The 16,185-nt window shown below is 45.7% G+C and overlaps 1 pseudogene; it reads left to right on the top strand.

Annotated features, from left to right (window-relative positions):
• The first annotated feature begins 9,746 nt into the window (after nucleotides 1-9,746).
• On the top strand, nucleotides 9,747-15,905 carry LOC144673109 (putative G-protein coupled receptor 139; annotated as a pseudogene).
• Nucleotides 15,906-16,185: the final 280 nt, after the last annotated feature.

Genomic DNA, 16,185 nt, shown 5'->3' with positions numbered 1-16,185 from the left:
TGGTCAACCAGACTGAACAGTCGGTGGATGCACGAATCAGGAGAGTGAGAACACTACACACAGGGGTGATGTCCAGGAAACTCTGTCCGAAATAATAATAAACGACCCTCCACAGTATGACCTCTGTGATAATGCTCAGTAGGTCCGCCGTTGCCATGGCCACCAGGTAGCGAGTGGTGCAGGTGGAGAGACCACACTTTCCCCGGGTTAGGATAACAATCGCCAGCAAATTAACTGTAAGAGAGAGAAGGTAAAAGTGACTGGAAATTAACTGATCAAACAGTCCCAGTGTCTGGCACGGAAAGAAAGAGAGAGATTTAAGCAGCAAAAGGTGTCATTTTTGGCCGTGTCAGAGGCTAAAATTTGAAATTAAAATCCACATCCCACTCCAACCCGCCACCAACCTGCGAAATTCCAGGTGACGAAATTGAGACGAGGAAGCATTAAATATGCTGGGTTCGGATATACAGAACAGATACAGGCCATTCACCCTAAGCAGCTCATTTCAATGTCGAAGATCCATTCCCATCTCCACTCAGATTTCAACAGTTAAATCTGACATCGTAATCCTCTATTCCTTTATCCTCATATTCTTATCCCTCTTCCCATGAATGTATCTAAACTATTCACATCACACACTCTGTGTGGTGGTGAGTTGCACATTCTCACTGCTCTATGGGTTAAACAGCTCCCTATGAACTCCTGATGGGCTTTCCTGGTAACTCTCTCATATTCATAGGCTCCAGTTCCACCCTCCCCACCAGTATAAATATTCTCTCTGTGCCCGCCCTATCAAAACCTGCCATCATGTTCCAATTCAAATTAGCTCACCCTTCACCCTTCCTTTTTCAAGAGATAAAGGAAACAGCCCGTCAATCCGATCCTGATATTTATACCCACGTGAATCTGACATCACACATACAAATCCTCTCTCCACCCGAGGCAGAGACTGTGTATCTAATTTTATTATACATTATCTGATCAGAACTCTATCCAGAATTATGTATGCGCTCTGAGAAGTTTGATAGATGTTTATTATAACTGTTCTACATTTTCAGTCCTCCTCAGTTTTGACCACACCCCGACTCAAGCTGGTGTCATCTCTACATGTAGAAATTGTGATTCTGATTCAAATCTGCAAGTTACTAATGCATTGCCAAGAACAGCGATCCCGGCACTGAACCTTCTGTAACACCACTTCCCACCCTCTCCCTCTCTGAATAACGACCCTTTCCTCCCTCTGTCTGCTTCCTGTCTCGTAGAGAGCGAGGGATCCATTCGGCCACTTGTCCCATTGCTCCACATTTTATGACCTATTCATTAGTCTATGTTGCTCCCCTGCTAACCTTAAAGTAAATATCTGTTCCTGTTGGATCAGTCCAATAGGAGACAGGCCAAAATCAATCATTTTCAGTGCCTACACTTACAAACATACAACAGAAATAATCTACCCATCTTTTAAAGATAACATCCCTAAAAAAGAGAGGCAGGTACATGGAATGGAGAGATTCACCACCAAAAGCAGCCATTCCGAATTAATCCGCTTTGTTTCATTCCAATTATTGAGCCAAAAACAGTGCAAGTCTACCCTAACAGATACTCCCAGATACACATGGTCACTGGGGTCAGTTAACCCTCCCCAGCCGCTCCCTCCCCAGATGAGTGACCCACAGTAACTGCAATTCTTCAGAGACACATTCTCCCAGTAATCCACGGTCACTGTGATCTGGTGCTGCACTCTGGTTCCTCACCCACACTCAGTACAATTGTACACTGAGAGAATCTCCCAGTAACACACGTTCACTGTGATCTGGTGCTGCTCTCCGATTAGTGATCCACACTCACTACAATTCTACACTGAGAGAATCTCCCAGTAACACACGGTCACTGAGATCTGGAGCTGCACTCCGGTCCCTCACCCAGACTCAGTACAATTGTACACTGAGAGAATCTCCCAGTAATCCACGGTCACCGTGATCTGGTGCTGCTCTCCGGTTAGTGACCCACACTCTGTACAATTGTACACTGATAGAATCTCCCAGTAACACACGGTCACTGTGATCTGGTGCTGCTCTCCGGTCAGTGACCCACACTCAGTACAATTCTACACTGAGAGAATCTCCCAGTAACACACGGTCACTGTGATCTGGTGCTGCTCTCCGGTTAGTGATCCACACTCAGTACAATTGTACACTGAGAGAATCTCCCAGAAACACTCGGTCACTGTGATCTGGTGCTGCTCTCCGGTTAGTGACCCACACTCAGTACAATTGTACACTGAGAGAATTTCCCAGTAACAAACAGTCACTGTGATCTGGTGCTGCTTTCCGATTAGTGATCCACACTCACTACAATTCTACACTGAGAGAATCTCCCAGTAACACACGGTCACTGTGATCTGGTGCTGCTCTCCGGTTAGTGACCCACAATCAGTACAATTCTACACTGAGAGAATCTCCCCGTAATCCACGGTCACTGTGATCTGGTGCTGCTCTCTGGTTAGTGATCCACACTCAGTACAATTCTACACTGAGAGAATCTCCCAGTAACACACGGTCACTGTGATCTGGTGCTGCTCTCTGGTTAGTGATCCACACTCAGTACAATTCTACACTGAGAGAATCTCCCAGTAATCCACGGTCACTGTGATCTGGTGCTGCTCTCCGGTTAGTAACCCACGATCAGTACAATTCTACACTGAGAGAATCTCCCAGTAACACACGGTCACTGTGATCTGGTGCTGCTCTCCGGTTAGTGACCCACAATCAGTACAATTCTACACTGAGAGAATCTCCCAGTAACACACGGTCACTGTGATCTGGTGCTGCTCTCTGGTTAGTGATCCACACTCAGTACAATTCTACACTGAGAGAATCTCCCAGTAATCCACGGTCACTGTGATCTGGTGCTGCTCTCCGGATAGTGACCCACAATCAGTACAATTCTACACTGAGAGAATCTCCCAGTAACACACGGTCACTGTGATCTGGTGCTGCTCTCCGGTTAGTGACCCACAATCAGTACAATTCTACACTGAGAGAATCTCCCAGTAACACACGGTCACTGTGATCTGGTGCTGCTCTCCGGTTAGTGACCCACAATCAGTACAATTCTACACTGAGAGAATCTCCCAGTAACACACGGTCACTATGATCACGTACTCAACCCAAGTTTGTAACCTGCACTAAGTACAATTCTACACCGACAGATAACAGAACCAGATATTCCTCTGGAATGTAGAACTTGATATTTCACGGTGTATCCGAATTATAAGCAGAGGTTGAAATTCAGTTGTGGCAGTAGAATAATTCACTGGAGACGATTGTGGTTATGTGATGGTAGAAAATGCTCCCATGGATCGGGTGTTTTTATAAATCCACCAGCAGCTCAGTTTGTAACATTATGAGCAGCAGAATAAAATAACAAACCAGCTCACACCCAGCTTCACAGACATTCAAAGCTTCTGTTCACTTACCGGGGACACCAATGATTGCCAGGATCAGGTAATATGTTTCCTTGAAACTATTAAACGTTTCAATCATATTCCCAGTGAAGTTTCTGTCCCTTAGAGCAGCGACAATCTCTCTGTATTAAGCTGCGGGAGATACATTCACAAAGTCTTTAATTTATACCCTGTGGGATCACCTCCGGGAATTTGAAGTTGCAGTTTATTTTTTTAACTTGAACAGCAGACTCTGAATGCGAGCTATTTTCGCTTGTGACGGTTTATATTTAGCACTGAGATTCCACTGGACAATTCTGATCACATCAATTAGCTGACAAAATTAATGAAGTTTCATCGCCCAGCATTGATTATGTTCCCTCAAAAAAAGTTCAAAAACAACATCTCCAAAGGCTTCCTAAATGCTGATCCACATGCTCTGGTCATTCACGAATTGAATTGCAAAGAATTAAGGCTCTCTCTCTCTCTCTCTCTCTCTCTCTGTCTCTCTCTCTCTCTCTCTCTCTCTGTCTCTCTCTGTTTCTCTCTCTCTCTCTGTCTGTTTATCTCTCTCTCTCTCTCTCTCTGTTTCTCTCTCTTTCTCTCTGTCTGTTTCTCTCTCTCTCTCTGTCTGTTTCTCTCTCTTTCTGTCTGTCTCTCTATCTCTCTCTGTCTGTTTATCTTTCTCCTCTCTCTCTCTCTCTGTCTGTCTCTCTCTCTCCTTGTCTCACTCTCACTCTCTCCTTCTCTCTCTCTCCTTGTCTCAACGTCACTGCTCTCCTTGTCTCTGTGCCTGTCTGTTTTTCTCTCTCTATATCTCACTCTGTCTCTCTCTCTCAAGTTCTCTCTCTCTCCTTGTCTTACCAACTCTCTCTCCATCTCTCTCCCCTTGTCTCACCCGCACAGATTACCTTGTCTCTATGCCTGCCTGTCTCTCCCTCTCTGTCCCTCTCTCACTCTCTGTCTCTATCTTTCTCTCTCTCTCTCTCCTTGTCTCACTCTCACTCTCTCCTTTCTCTCTGTCTCTGCCTCCCTCTCTCTCACTCTCTCTCTCCTTGTCTCACTCACTCTCTCTCCTATTCTCCTTCTCTCTGTCTCTCTTTCTCCTCATCTCAACCTCACTGCTCGCCTTGTCCCTGTGCCTCCCTGTCTCTCTCTCTCTCTCTCCCTCTCTCTCTCCCCCTCTCTCACTGTATCTGTTTCTCACTCAGTCTCTCACTCTGTCTCTCGCTCAGTCACTGTCTCTCTCTCTCTTCTTGCCTCTCTCTTTCTCTATCTCTCCTTTTATCAACCTCATTGCTCTCCTTGTCTCTCTGCCTACCTCCCTCTATCTCCGTTTCTTTCTCTGTCTCTCACCCTCTCACTCACACTCTCTCTCTCTCTCTCCCTCTCTCAGTCTCACTCTCCCGCTCTCTCTCTCTCTCTCACTCTCTCTCTCACTATCTCTCCCTCTCTCCCTCTGTCTTTCACTATCAGTGACACGACTGCAATCTTTATCTGCAGTTCTCCAATCAAACTGTCGAATGTCTCACTAAGTCCACAGATTGAAATAATCAAATTTTTCATCTTTCAATTAGACGAGGGTTGAAAAGAGGATTGAAGGGGTATTAAAAACATGGATAAAACAATGAATAAAAATAAAAATATATAGAAATAAGAGGTTAAAAATAATTTTTAAAAATGAATGTTGAAATATGTGCTGGCAAAAGTGTGAGGATAGAGGCGAGAGTTCATGATCTGAAGTTGTTGAATTCCATAATCAGTCCGGAAGGCTGTAAAGTGCCTAGTCGGAAGATGAGGTGCTGTTCTTCCAGGTTGCTTCACTGGAACAATACAGCAGGCCAAGGACAGACATGTGGGCATGAGAGCAGGGTGGAGTGTTAAAATGGCAAGCGACAGGGAGGTCTGGGTCATGTTTGAGGGCAGACCGAAGGTTTTCTTCAGAGCGGTCACCCAGTCTGCATTTGGTCTCTCCAATGTAGAGGAGACCACAGTGTGAGCAGCGAATGCAGTGGACCAAGTTGAAGATGGTGCAATTGAAATGCTGCTTCAGCTGAAAGGAGTGTTTGGGCCCTTGGACGGTGAGGAGGGAGGAGATAAACGGGCACGTGTTGCACCTTCCCTGTTTGCATGGGAAGGTGCTTTAGGAAGAGGATGAGGAGTTGGAGGTGATGGAGGAGTGGACCAGGGTGTCCCAGAGGGAACGGTCCCTATGGAATGTCGACAGGTTGGGGGGTGGGGGTGAAGGGAAGATGTGTTTGGTGGTGGTCATCATGCTGGAGTTGGTGGAAATGGCAGAGGGTGATCCTTTGAATGCGGAGGCTGGTGGGGTTGTTGAGGCCATGGTTTAGTGCGGTTGTCCCTGGACTAGTAACCCAGAGGCCAGGGTAATGCCCGGGTTCAAATACCTCCCAAATTCGAAAGGAAACTGAATTAATCAAAAACCTGGAATTAAAAGTCTAAAGATGACCATGAAATCAAGGTCGATTTTTTATAAATAGACATCTTGTTTACTAATCCCGTCTATGTAAAGAAACCTGACGCCCATATCTGAGGGACATTATCTGATCCCTGAGCCACAGCAACGGCACTAAGTTGTTTCAAACCATGAAAAATTCTACAAGGAATGAAACTGGAGAGTCCACCCTGCATCGACCCAGGCATCGGAAATGATAAAAGCAAATCCAGTCTTTATAGTCCTCCCTAGTAACATCTGGGGGCTAGTGGGAGAGCTGTCTCACAGACTAGTAAAGCACCAGCCCAACATAATCATCCTTATTCACCTATGCCTTACAGATAATGTCCCCGTCTCCACCGTCACTATAACTGGGTATGTCCTGTTCCAGCAGCAGGACAGACCCAGTAGAGCTGGTGACACAGTGGGATACAGTCGGGAGGGAGTTACCCTGGGATTCCTTAACATCGACTCCGGACCCCATGAAGTCTCATGGCTTCAGGCCAAACATGGACAGGGAAACCTCATGCTGATGACCACGTACCAACCTCCCTCAGCTGATGAATCAATGCTTCGTCCATGTTGAACATCACTTGGAAGAATCACTGAGGGTGGTAAGGGTGCAGAATGCTCTCTGGGTGGGGGGACTTCAATGTCCATCACCAAGAGTGGCTCAGAAACACCATTACAGACCAAGCTGGCCGAGTCCTAAAGGATATCGCTGCTAGACTGGGTCTGCGGCAGGTGGTGAGGGAACCAATAGGGAGGGGAAAACATACTTGACCTGATCATCACCAACCTGCCTGCCGCAAATACATCTGCACATGACAGTATCGGTAGGAGTGATCACCTTACAGTCATTGAGCAGGAGAAGTCCCGTCTTCACATTGAGGATACCCTCCATCCTGTTGTGTTGTGCTACCACCATCGTAACGGTATGGATTTTCCACAGCATTGGCAACTCAACACGGGGCATCCATGAGGTGCTGTGGGCCATCAGTAGCAGCAGAATTGGACTCGAATACCACCTCATGGCCCGGCATATCCCTCACTCTACCATTATCCCAACACCAGGGGTTCAATTCTGGTTCAGTGAAGAGTGCAGGAGGGCATGCCAGGAGCAGCAACAGACATATCCAGAAAAAAGGTGCACACCTGGTCAAAACACAGGACCACTTGCGTGAGCACGAGCGGTAAGTGATAGACAGGGCTGTGCAATTCCACATGAAACAACGGCTCAGATCTAGAATCTTCAGTCCTGCCACATCAAGTGGTGAATAGCGGTTCAAAAATTAAACAACTCACTGATTGAGGAGGTTCAGGAAATATCCCCATCCTCAATTATGTAGGAGCTGTGCACATCAGTGCAAAATGCAAGGATGAAACATTTGCAAAACCCTTGAGCTGAATGTTCTGAGTGACTGATGAATCTGGGCCTCCCCCTGAATTCCCCAGCATCACAGGTGCCCAGACTTCAGAAAATTTGATTCATGCCACGTGATATCAAGACAAGGCTGCAGAGACTGGATGCTGAAAAGCTTATGGACTGTGACGATGTTTTGAGAATTGTGCTGAAGACCTGAGCTCCAGAACATTCTGCGCCTCTGGCCAAGCTGTTCCAGCACAGCTGCAACACTGGCATCTACCCGGCAATGGGAAAACATTCCCAGGGATTCCTGTACACTTAAAGCAGGACAAATCCAACCCAACCAATTATTGCCCGATCGGTTATGAGGAAAGATTGAAGAAGTTGGGACTGTTCTCCTTGGAAAGGAGAAGGCTAAGAGGAGACTTGATAGAAGTTTTCCAAATGATGAGGTGTCTGGGCAGAGTAGATAGGGGGAAACTGTTCCCACTTGGAAATGGATTGAGAACCAGAGGGCCCAGGTTTAAAGTGTTTCGCAAAATAAGCAAATGTGAGGTGAGAAAAACACTTTTTCACCCAGCGAGTGGTTAGCGATGGGAATGCACTGCCTGGAAGTGTGGTGGAGGCACGTTCAATTGAGGCATTCAAGAGGGCATTGGATGATTATCTAAACAGAAACAATGTGCAGCGCAACGGGAAAAGGCCGGGGATTGGCACTAAGTTAAAATGCCCAGAGGGCCGGTGCAGACAGGAGAGGCTGAATGGCCTCCTTCTGAACCGGAGCAGTTCTGTGATCCTGTGAGTGCCTTCACTCAGAGGGCCGGGAATCTCAGGAATTCTCTACACCAGAGATGAGGATGGACAATACTTGAGTTTGCTCTGAGATGACATCGATAGATATTTGGACACTAAGAGAATTAGACAATACGAGGATAGGGCGGCGACAATACGAGGATAGGGCGGCAAAATGTATTTGAGGTACAAGATTAGCCCTGAACTTACTGAATGACAGAACAAACTCAAGGGAGAAAATGGCTGCCTGTTGCTCCTAACTCTAAAAATCCAGCAAGGGGTGACATTGGCGTAGTGGTCATGTCACTGGATTAGTGATCCAGGCGGACAGGCTCATGTTCTAGGGACACGGGTTCAAATGGCAGCCACTGGTGTTCGAATTCAGTTAATCACAATAAATCGATCTATAAATGTTGTGGAATTGAAATCTGGCCTCAGTAATGGTGACCATGAAACTACCATTGATTGTGGTAAAAACCCATCTAGTTTACAAATGTCCTATCGGGAAGTAAAACTGCGGTCCTACGGTCTGACCTTCACGTGACTCCTTACCCAGGTCAACGTGCTTAACTCTGAAACGCCCCTCGGGAATCGCCTGGCGAGCTATTCTGGGGCTAAAGTTAAAGAATTATGGTAATAAATACTGACCTTACCAGCAAGGCCCACATCCCATCAAAGAATAGATTTTAAAAATAGAAAAGTCAATATTTTTGTGAAGGCCTGTATCAGTTGCTGGGTCTGTAAGGGTTGAAGATTCTGCATGCGTTGCAGAGTCTGTACCCTTTGCGGGGTCAGCAGTGTTTGGTGAGTCTATACTGGTTGGAGGGATTGTATCTGTTAGAAGGTCCATATTGTTTTGAAGGTCAATATTGTGAGAACATTGTATCTGTTAGAAGGTCCATATTGTTTTGAAGGTCCATATTGTGAGGACATTGTATCTGTTAGAAGGTCCATATTGTTTTGAAGGTCCATATTATGAGAAGTTTGTATCTGTTAGAAGGTCCATATTGTTTTGAAGGTCCATATTGTTAGAAGATTGTATTTGTTTGAAGGTCCATATTAATTTGAAGGTCCATATTGTGAGAAGATTGTATCTGATCGAAGGTCCATATTGTTTTGAAGGTCCATATTGTGAGAAGATTGTATCTGTTCGAATGTCCATATTGTTTTGAAGGTCCATATTGTGAGAGGATTGTATCTGTTTGAAGGTCCATATTATTTTGAAGGTCTTCATCAACTGGAGTGTCTCGATTGGTTTGAAGTGGTGCAATCAATTCATGCATCCTTGTGTTTTTGTATCAATGTGCGCACTTGGAAGATTTCAGATACTTGATTATTCGACTTCAGCAACAAATATCCACAAATTGCCAACTTTAATAATTTAATCACTTAACTGAATATCCACATTTAAAGAGAGCAGCTACAACCACCAGTGCAGTGGAACAGGGCTGATAAACTCACGATTATATTTTGATTTTAATAACAGAATCTCCGAGATAAACATGTTCTATTCCTACCTGGAGTTAACTCGGTGCTCTAATATGTTTGCTTCCAGGTATTCAGTAAACTAAGTAGAAGGGTGTTGCAATCTCACTATCTCCAAGGAGACATTCCAGAAGGTATAAATAAGGGCTTTGTGAATGTGTCACTTCAGAGTTTAGTGCAGAGGTTGCCTGCAGCAGTCAGGGACAGATCACTGCTATGTGAAAATGCTTGGAGCATTTGACGTTTTCGATAAAACATTCTATGTGAGTCTCGCTGTCGTCGGTGTCCCAGGTAAGTGACTAGGACATTTGCAGTCGTGTTAATCTGTGTGGGAGCTGCTCTCTGGTTTCAATCAGTGACAGATCACGTTACCTGCTGATCGAGTGGTCACCTTTATCTACATAGCCGGTCAATGGCCACATTACCTTAAGTGAAATGTCTGGTATTATATCTGCAGTTTGAGTCAATTTCCTGAACTGTCAGTAAACCTCTGTTTACAATCCACAGGCTTTCAGAATAAAGACGTTCTTGCATTCAGTGGAATATCACCTCACGTTTAATCAGACCTCAGTGAGGGTAAACTCTATGAAGGAAGGGATTCGAGGGAGTCTGGGTTTTTATTGATTCATGGGATCTGAGCATCGCTGGCAGGGCCATCATATATCACCCTTCCACATTGACCCTGAGAAGGTGGGGGTGAGCTGCATTCTTGAACCGCTACAGTCTCTGTGGTGTAGGTACACCCACAGTGCGGTTAGGGAGGGAGTTCCAGGATTTTGACCCAGCGACAGTGAAGGAATGGCTGATATATTTCCAAGTCAGGATGGTGAGTGACTTGGGAGGGAACTTTCAGTTGGTGGTGTTCCCATGTGTCTGCTGCCCTTGTCCTTCTAGATGGTAGTGGTCGTGGGTTTGGGAGGTGCTGTCTGAGGAGGCTTGGTGAGCTCCTGCAGCGCATCATGTAGCTGGTACACACACCGCTAATACTGTGTGTCGGTGGTGGAGGGAGTGGACGTTTGTGGATGGGGTGCCGATCAAGCTGGGCTGCTTTGCCCTGGACGCTGTCGAGCTTCTTGAGTGTTGAGGGACCTGCACTCATCCAGGCAAGTGGGGAGTATTCCATCACACTCCTGACTGGTGTCTTGTAGATGGTGGACAGGCTTTGGGGAGTCAGGAGGTGAGTTACTCTCTGCAGGATTCCTAGCCTCTGACCTGCTCATGTAGCCACAGTATTTATATGGCTGGTCCAGTTAAGTTTCTGGTCAATGGTAACCCCCCAGGATGTTGATAGTGGGGGATTCAGTGATGGTAATGCCATTGAACATCAAGGGGCAATGATTAGAATGTTATTTACCAGTTTCTCAGACAGATGGAGAGATTTTGCAGTCGAAACACATTAATGGATTCTAACAGGAGTTAGTTCCAGTTCTCTGCACTGTAGTGGATCCCCAGGTTCGCTTGTTAAAGAGCGTACAGAAGATTGTGCGGACAAAGGGTAGTCAAGGAGCCTTTGACAGTGTGGAGGCTGGACTGAGCACTGTAACAGTTATAGCAGAGCTGAATTAGGGGAAGGCATTGAAATCGCCTGTTGATGCAATTGAGGTGGTTGTCGGTGCAGTTTTATGACAGGGATATGAGATGGGGAACAATGGGCCGGTTAGTTACTATTCTTGGAGACTGAACCCTCGCCAGCAAATGTTCCCAACTATGGGAATAATGACATTGATTTCGATGTTGGCTCTACAACATTTTGAAATCTACATATCTCACAACTCTGCAGAGACTATTATTGATACCGACGAATAATCCTCTAACCCTCTTTATTAATATTTCATCCCAAAAATCTGAGACGATTTGACTGTAGTTTCGTGTTACAGCCGCATCATTTGGAAATTATTTTTGAAGCAGGAAGAGGTAAAATCGTAGCGGCTGCTTTGTTAAAGACATTATACAGCCCCGGCCATGTATTTACCCTCACTCAACTTGTCTAAATTGCCTTGCATCCTCTTAAAATCCCCCTCACCGCTCATGTTCCCACCTAGTTTGGTGATATCAGCAAACTTGGAATGATCACATTTGGCTCCCTCAAGCAAATAATTAATAAATATTGTGAGTAGCTGGGGCCCAAATATTGATCCCTGCGGTACCCCACGGAACACTGTCTGCCACTCAGAAAAAGACCCAATTATTCCTACTCTCTGTTCCCTGTCTGCTAGCAAATTCTCAATCCATGTCAATATGTTACCCCCATCCCATGTGCTTGAACTTTGCACATTATCCTCTTAAGTGGGTCTTTCTCAAAAGCTGTGTGAAAATCCTAATACACCACATCCACTGGTTATGCCTTATCAATTCTGCTATTTATCCCCTCAAAAACTCCGGTAGGTTTGTCAAACATCATTTCCCTTTCATAAACCCATGTTGACTGTGACTTGATTGAGGTGTACAAAATGATGAGGGGAATAGATAGAGCGGACAGGATAACATTGTTTCCCTTGGTGGAGAATTCTAGAACCAGGGGACATAGATTCAAGATAACTGGCAGAAGGTGTAGGGGGGACATGAGGAGGAGCTTCTTTTATGCAGAGGGCAGTGAGTATGTGGAATTCACTGCCCAAGTTGGTGGTAGAGGCAGAAACTCTAAACTATTTTAAAAAGTACCTGGATCTGCACCTTAAGTGCTGTAAGCTGCAGGGCTATGGGCCGGGTGCAGGAATGTGGGATTAGAAAGGGCACCTGGGTCTCCTCGGGCTGGCAGGAACAAGATGGGCCGAATGGACTCCTCCTGTGCTGTACTTTTTCTATGGTCCTATAGTTCTAAGAGAGAGAGAGATTGGGCAAGAGGGAAAGAGGAAGAAGGAGACAGGACAAGAGAGAAAAAGAGAGAGAGAGCAGGAGTGAGAGAAGGAAACCCTCTTTAAGTACCGTGGGATGTAGATTATCAGGCCCTGGAGGTTCATTGGTTTTCACTCCCATTCATTTCTCCAGCAATATTGCTTTAGTAATACTAATTCCCTTCAATTCCTCCTTCTCACTAGACCCTTGGTTATCCAGTATTTTTGGGAAGATACTTGTACCTTCCTGGGGAAGTTGTTTAATTGATCTGCCATTTTCTAGTTCTCTGTTATAAATCCTCCTGTTCCAGACTGCAAGGGACCTGCATTTGTCTTCACCAATTTTTTCTCTTCTTACATACTTATTGAAGCTTTTTACAGTCCTCCTTTATGTTCCTTGCATGTTTACCCTCATACTCTATTTTCCCTCTCTTAATCAACCTCTTGGTCCTCCTTTTCTGTACTTTAAACTGCTACCAATCCTCAGGCATGCTACTTTTTTCTAACAACTTTATATGGCTCCTCTTTGGATCTAATACTACCCTTAATATATTTTGTATGCCCTGGTTTGGCCACTTTTCCTGCTGTGTCTTTTTTTGTGCCAGGGAGAAATGTGTCGCTTTGCAATGCATATATTTGCTCCTTAAATATTACCCATTGCCCATCATGACTTTAAAGATGTTCCCCAATCTACCTTAGGCATCCCACGCCTCATACCTGCCTAGTTTCCTCTGTTCAGATTTAGGAACCCAGTTTCGAATTGGTCCACTTCACTTCCAATCCCGATGAAGAATTCGATCAAGTTATGGTCACTGTTCCCTAAAGGACCCGCAGAATAATGATTGACCAACCGCTTCTCTTTGTACAATACCAAACCGGGCAACACCTGCTCCCCAGTTGTTTCCTGGGCATACTGGTGTAAAGAAAACATCTCGTACACACTCCAGGGATTCATTTGCACGCAGTATTATTGTTAATTTGTTTTGCCCAGTCTATATGTAAATTAAATTCACCCACGGTTACTGTAGCAACCTTGTTACATGCGTCTCCATTTGCCTCCTGCCCTTCCCCTACTGTTTGGAGGCCTATCGACTACTCCCACTGGTCTTTTCCGCTCTTTGTTTCTGCTTAGCACCACCCGGAAAGATTCTAGCTCTGGGTTTTCAGAGACAATATCCTCATTCACCATCACACTGAAATCACCCATAACAAGCCAGCCCATGCCAACTCCTTTTCCGGTTTTCCCTGCCATTCCTAAAGAGGCAGTACTCTTGGATATTCAGTTCCCAGCCTTGGTCACCCTGCAGCCATGTCTCCGTAATCACAATCACATCGGACCCCTTTACAACTGTTTGCACTGTTAATTCATTGACCTTATCATGAATGTTCCACCCATTCCGATACAGGGCCTTTAGACTTGTCTTTTTACACACCTTTTTTTTTACTTTGACCCTCTTTGCCCTTGTTTCCTCCGTTTGCGCTTTTGCTTTTATTACTTTTTTGTCTTTCAGTTCTGCCTTTGTTTCCCTCTCTTGTGTCTGCGCCCACCCTCAGCCTCTCATCCCCCTGCCTCTCTAGTTTAAACCCTCCCCCCACAGTCATAGCGAATATACCTGCGAGGATATTGGTCCCGGTCCTGCTGGGGTGCAGCTGTTCCCAAGTCCCAGCTTCCCCAGAATCGGTCACCAAGCCTCAGGAATCAAACATCCTGCACCATCTCTCCAGCCACTCATTCATCCAGTGTGTTCTCCTATTCCTGATCTCGCTAGCACGTGGCACTGGGAGTAATCCTGAGATTGCTAACATTGGGGTCCTGCGTTCTTATTTAATTCCTAGCTACACTTAGTCTGCTTGCAGGGCTGATTCCCTCTTTTTTACCTATGTCATTGGCAGTGATGTGTGCCATGACCTCTAGCTGTTCACTCTCTCCCTTCTGAATGTCCTGCAGACACTCATTGACATCCTGGACCCTAGCACCAGGGAGGCGACACACCATCCTGCTGTTAAGTCACCAACTGCAAAAAGGTCTATTTGTTCCACTTAAGACAGAATCCGCTATCAGTATTATTCTCCCAATCTTTCATCTCCCCGCCCTGTTCAGCTGAGCCGTGATTGGTGCCAGGGACTTGGCTCTTGGTGCATTCCCGTGAGAAACCATCTCCCTCAGCTGTTTCCTAAATGGAAAATCGGTTTCGGAGGGGGATGGAGCAAGGGGACTTGCTGCAGTGCCTGCCTAGTGATTTTGCTCTGCCTGGCAGACACCCATTCCCTTTCAGGTGAGAGGCAGTTTTTTTGGACAGCCTCTGGTCCTCGGCTCAATGGTGGAACTTGTCCCAGAGTGGGGTATATATCGGAAGTGTGCACATTTGGATCTCAGAGCTTCTCAATGTCCCAGGGCAGAGGGGGAATGTGTTCTGATCCTGGACTATCCTCAGCCAGGTATTGTCCAATACCAGACGAGAATGTTGTCCAGTGTGTTCTGATCCTGTGGGGAGTGTCTGAACCAGGGATGGAGGTGGTGCAGTCCGAGGGGTTTGACCTGATGCTAAACTCATGTCCTTGCTCTCTGGGCCAGACAGGGAAACGTGTTTTCAGTAATATTCTGCATTTGTTCCCCTTCTTCAACTTACAGATAATTTACTGGCAATTGTTATCCTGTCCCGGGGAAAGTGTGGCCTCTCCACCTGCACCACTCGATACCTGATGGCTATGGCAACAGCAGACCTACTGGTCGTTATAACGGAGGTCATTCTCTGTCAGATCAAATATCATTATTTCCCAGTGTCTTTCCTGGACATCACCCCTGTGTGTAGTTTTAACGCTCTCCTGAGAACTGCTGCAAAAAGCTGTTCTGTCTGGCTCACCATCACTTTCTCCTTTGATCGATTTGTGGCAATTTGTTGCCAGAAGCTGAGAGCTAAATATTGCACCGGGAAAACTGCGGCTGTGGTTCTAGCAACAACTGACATTCTGTCATGTTTAATAAACACCCCCTTCTACTTTACACAGGAACCTGGAGTGATAATTGACAATGTCCCCTGGGGCTGTTTTACAAAGGCCAGCTATTTTACTGACATTGGATGGGTGGGATTTAAATGGTTTCATACGATTTTCAACCCCACCCTCCCATTATTTTGAATTCTGTTGTTCAACGCTCTGACCGTCAGCCACATTTTAGTGGCCAGTAAAGTCCGTAAGAGACTCAGGGGTCAGAGCGAGAGAGAGAGCCAGAGTGAGCCAGAGATAGAGAGCAGAAGGAAGTCTATCAGATTACTCTTCACCATCTCCGGCAGCTTCATACTTCTGTCGTTAGTCAATGTTATAGAATTTTTATATTCCAACATTACAGAAACAGCTTACAACAACGTTCAATACATCGTAAGACAAGTTCGGTTTATGCTGGTGAGTTTCAGTTGTTGCACAAACACATTTATTTACGGGGTGACGCAGTCCTACTTCAGGGAGCAGGTCAAGAACGCGGTGAAATATCCGCTTATATCAATGATTCAATTCATGAAGAAAAAACAATAACTGAGAACAGCCCAGAGGCATCTCCCACGTTTTCCTGTCCATGAATGGAATATTTATACACAAACTCCCAATAGTCACACGACAAAGAGCAGCGCACCATCGGGCAAGAGGTGACGGCTGGAGGAGCGGATGTAAATGTAGCAGAAGGAGAGTCAGAGTCCTCCCTGCAGGACATGAAGGATAACCTACAATGTCGTAATTTACAGGGAAATTGTCACGGAATTAGCCTTATTCTTCCGTGTCCCGCCCCTCGGCTACCGAGCAACTCATCTCCATTTTG

The sequence above is a fragment of the Cetorhinus maximus genome, unplaced genomic scaffold, assembly GCF_964194155.1.
Source record: "Cetorhinus maximus unplaced genomic scaffold, sCetMax3.hap1.1 HAP1_SCAFFOLD_275, whole genome shotgun sequence".
Classification (NCBI taxonomy): Eukaryota; Metazoa; Chordata; class Chondrichthyes; order Lamniformes; family Cetorhinidae; genus Cetorhinus; species Cetorhinus maximus.
This window is presented reverse-complemented; position numbering and strand designations above follow the sequence as displayed.